The sequence below is a fragment of the Triticum dicoccoides genome, chromosome 3B (assembly GCF_002162155.2).
Source record: "Triticum dicoccoides isolate Atlit2015 ecotype Zavitan chromosome 3B, WEW_v2.0, whole genome shotgun sequence".
Taxonomy (NCBI): Eukaryota; Viridiplantae; Streptophyta; class Magnoliopsida; order Poales; family Poaceae; genus Triticum; species Triticum dicoccoides.
The window spans coordinates 349,234,846-349,239,855 of record NC_041385.1 but is presented as its reverse complement, the minus strand read 5'-3'; positions in this window follow the sequence as shown (position 1 = coordinate 349,239,855).

Below are 5,010 nucleotides of genomic sequence, written 5' to 3'. Positions count from 1 at the left end.
CGGGAAGAAGATGGGGGCGGGCGCGGCGCCGGGATCCAGACGGGGGAGAAGGTGGGGGGGCTCGCCATCGCCAGGATCCAGCCGGAGACGGGGGATGCGGGAGTGGGTGGGCTGGGTTTTTCTTTTCCTTCGGGCACCACCGGTTTGGATACTACAGATCGGCCCTTATAGGGCGAGGGGTAATTTCTAATATGGATAACAGAATAGTTCAGCCCTATATATATATATATATATATATATATATATATATATATATATATATATATATATATATATATATATATATTAAGACATTATAACTGGGCACCCTAGGAGCTCCCTCACGCTATCAGCCTTTGGAGCCGTCCGATTTTTGTTATGGCCATCTCTAGCCGTTGGATGCGCAGTGAATTTTTCTTGACGCTTCCGTCCCGGCAGCTTCGTGAGGGCAGCTACGCTCGTAACTTTTTTGGAGCAACCTGGTTAATTAGGCCCGACAGCCCAACTAGCATAGCCGCCGACCCAAGCGATAGAGTATTCCGTGAGCGATTGGTGTGCTCGCGAACCCTAACCAAATCCAGCGGCGATGGCGGCGGCGAGCTGCGACAGGTCCTGTTTAGCCCTTTTGGTAGCGGGTCTACCGTGATGATGATGACGCCCCTGCCAAGGTTGCCGCAACGGAGCCCACCCTGGGTCGCAGCCTCGCAGGTGCCGGTGCCTCATCAGCCGCGAGGGTAGGCAAGAAGGCAAGATCTCATCGCGAGGGTAGGCAAGAAGGCAAGATCTCATCGTGGTAACTCCTTCTCCAGCTTGCTTTTTTCTGCCCTGATTTCTAGGATTTTGTATTTGTTGAAATGATTGGTAGGCTGTTCATGGGGGCGCCGTAGGGAGTCCAAGTCCTAGCATGTCTCAAGCATCACAGTAGCCTTTCCCACCACCACGCTGCTGCAAGAAGATTTTCATGGTAGCTGAAAGGGGTGGCATGGAGAGGAAGAGATGGATGTGGTGTCGTGCTGGCCAGCAGCAGGATGACTATGGCAAGGTTCCAGCAGTCCACGGTGAAGGTCTTTGTAATCAATTATGTGCTACATATCTTTCATGAACTCGATTTTTTTATCCAGTCTCTTTATTTTGTGGAAATTTGGGTCGGTTGCAGTGCGTGATGATGATGATGTTTTTGTTTTGTTTTGTATAACAAAAACTCGCCTGGTATAATGTGACTTTGCTGCATGTCCCCATTAGGTTTAGTTCTTTGTTGACTTAATGATGTTTTAGATATCCTAACAAAAATAATAATCTTTTATATGATAATTCTCAACAATGTGTGTGTTGGATTTTGCTTCATTACTTACTAAGGTTTTAGGTTTTTAAGAATGAGATTTCAGGATAATTACTCATGCCTTCTCCAAATACAAACGATGCACAGATGATTGTTACTTTAGTGTTTAAAAAAATCATCTTGGACTCTGTGCTAACCACAAAATAGCTAGATTCAGATATTTTAGACTTCAGATTTTATAACATGAAATTTGTTATTTTGCAGCTTGTCAGGTATATGGTTCGAAGCTTTGATTAGCACACAACCAGAGGGATAACACTTGAGGTTTGTAGCCTTGCAAGTTTAATAAATTATGATATGATGGTCATATGTTTTCTTTTAATATACTTGAAATAATATTGAAGTATCTTCCCCCTTTTCCATCCATGTACTATGTTGATGTAGACACTATAAACTCTGGTCTGGAGGGATGATATTTAATTTACACAAAAGATAAATGTATTACTTATAGCCCATGGTAGATTTACATGGGCTGGGAGTGGGTTGTTATTTTGTTAATGCTCTTGCTTGTGTTGCCTCGATTAAGGTTCATTAACGTTGTCAATTCATATGCCCATACTTGTAAGTGTGTTTGTTTAGTTGTTTTTCTCTTCTATGGCAATATAAGGCAATATAAGTTAGTTCTACTGCATTTATATTGTTTATCCTACTGTCATTCATTTAACAAATCATCTACTCGGCCTAGCGCAAGAGATGTTCCTTATACGAGCGTCATATTTCTGCTCCTATAAATGTCCTTAGAATTTCATTTTATATGTGCTTTCAGGTTTTAGGACAATGCGTTTGTGCTTAGATACTCAGCTAGAGTGGCAAGAAAATCATTCTCCTTTGGCATATTGGTCTACTTTTTGATCTAAAATCTCATTCTTTGCTAATGTTTTTAAAAAAATCCTTTGTTCGCTTCTATTTTACAATATTTCCTTACATGCAATTTATGGTTATATGAACAACAGTAATGTTGTTGTTTTATCCAGAATCATGGCTCTTTCTACGATCTTATATGAAACCGAAAATCCTTGCATTTATCACAACTTCTGCAATACCAAAAGCTTTCTTGCAGAGTGCTAGATATACATAACCATAAATTGCAATGAAGAAAAATCATTCATTAGAAAAAGACTTCAGAAATAATAAGGTAGAGAGACCTAGCCATCTATAAAAAGAACTCCAAGCTACTAGAATATCTGTTCAAAACATATATGTTTTATCATAATTAAAGGTTTTAACCATTTGCTTTTTTTAATATTGAAAGTTCTACCATTCTGTTGTAATAATAGACGGGCGCAGCAACGCGCGCCACTCCTGATCTAGTATATATATAGTGCGGCGAGAGTGTGGAGAGTGCAAACCCTAGCGAACAAGCGCTGAGGCTCCAACTTATATATATATACATATATATATATATACACTATAGTACGGACTGAGCTCTGATGCCTTAACTGCACCTGCTTTTGGCTGTATGACAGGTGGGCCAGCCATATTTTGTGCCCACCTGTCATAAACCCAAAGGAAGGTGCACTAAGTCAATGAAGCTGCGTCCATATAGTACTACTCGTGTATACGACTAATATATAGTGGAGTGGTTTCTTATTCTCTCCATAACAATCATTTTAAATTGTGTAAGTACAAAACGAAATTCTTTATTTAACGTACCAGTGAAGAAAACTATTACTTACAATGAACTAACGATCCATGCGTCCTGGTCGCACTTCCTGTCCTTCACGTGCGGTACACTACCCTTCCTTAAGTGAACGACCACACATGCACCAAATTATCGGAAACGTTTGAGAGTGTGTACAAATAAAGAAATTTAATTTCAATTATTGGAAAGGTTTGAGAGTATGTATAGTTTGCCCTCTCTAATAATTATGGTTTGTTGTGTTCAGCCTAAACTTGGTCAAACTTTACAAAGTTTGACTTCAGTCAAATCTAATATGCAGAGTAAATAAAAATGGAGGGCTACTACGTCCATCCGGGTTTTTAGTTCACACCATTTTTTTAATCAAAGTTAATAGCTAGACAAATAAAATTACAGGGGAGCTGGAGACAAAGTTATGAGAAGTCTTAGAAATCAATACAAAACTTATGCTCTTAGTACCAACGTCAATCCTTCTTCGAGGAAACATTTGGTTCATAGCCAATTGTGTGATAAAATTGCACCGACGTGAAAGACGACTGATGAAGGATATCATCTTTGTGGGTAACAAGCAAAGAGCATTGATGGAAGACAGCTTGTTTTTCCTTGAAAATTGATCAGCTTCACCAGCTGACGCAACCATGAGGTGCAACCATGAGTATCGATAGGTCATCATGGTGATGCATCATTCATTTGGCATCAAGTTTGGGGTGAGGCACCTATGAAGTTCGACAAATTCTCACTGTGGTCTGTTTCTTCTCAGTAATCAAGCTCGAGGAATGAAGAACCACATGGAAGAGGACAGTGGGGCGGAACAACAATGGCCATCCAATTTTGTGCAGTTCCACTAAAATTGAGGAAGACATGCCCGGGTATGGAGATACGCATCGTTGTTTACAAAAATATAAAAAAGGGATATAGTGTTGTTACTTTGTTTTGGTAGTCGCACAAGATTAACTATGACATCTCAATTTTCAATAAGAATTAATGAAAAATACACGAACAAACAGAAGCATCATGATTATCTTGATGGGAACTAAACCAGGATACCCGAGAAAAAAAACATTTCTTCATTTAACCAGTGATATCATTTGATTAGCAGCAGCAATACGAGCATATGGACAATGACCGCACAACCACCATATACTTTTTGTTGAAACAACATGTATACCTCCACCAAGGCATAAATCAGGCAACTTTTCGACTGGCATTTCCTCTATAATAGTAGGTGATGTTGGACCAGCCGACGAACCCTAGATACTATACATGGGGAGCTGGGGAGTAGTCGCATAGAAGAAAACCTGCATGCAGCTACCTGGGGAGCTGGACTAGTACAAGAATTTATACCTTAGGTGGGCGAGATGTCTCTTAGGCGGGCGGGCGGGATCTGCCCACACGATGGCACCGAACAAGGGCGTGGAGGACCTTCGTCCGCACCAGCGCCGGCTCCAAGAGGACGGTGCGCATCGGCTTCCTCCATCACCGACGGCGACAACGTCAATGCTGCACCTCCTCACCTCCCGCAGCGGGCGGGATTCGATGGATCTGTGACCACCAATGAGGAGAGAGATAGAGTGGACATTGTATCTTGTTTTGATATGGAGAGGGTGAGAGAGCGCGACGCGAGAAACTCTATCAAACAAGAGGCTATAATGGAGTAAAAAAATCTCTCCATAGCGGTGGTTTTAAATAGAATACGCGTGTTCCCGGAAAAAAGAAATGAAAACTGGCGGACAATTTTTTAACGTACCAAGAAAGAAAACTCGATCAAAAACATGCCCCCGCTTCCAGGTCGCGAGAGTCGTCGCGCACACACACATAGACATAGACATGCATATCCGTGTTTACGTAAAATTCCATCTCCATCTCCATCACCAATCATATTTGTCCAACTGGCATATTATTTATGTTGTTAATTATGTAAGCGGTTGTTAATTATATACGCAACAATATTAACTTACAACATCTCTTGTTTGCGGGCGTCCGGACCGCTGCCACGCCCACTCCTGACAAACCCGAACCCTCTTCATCACCCACGCGTGCTTCCCGCCCAAAA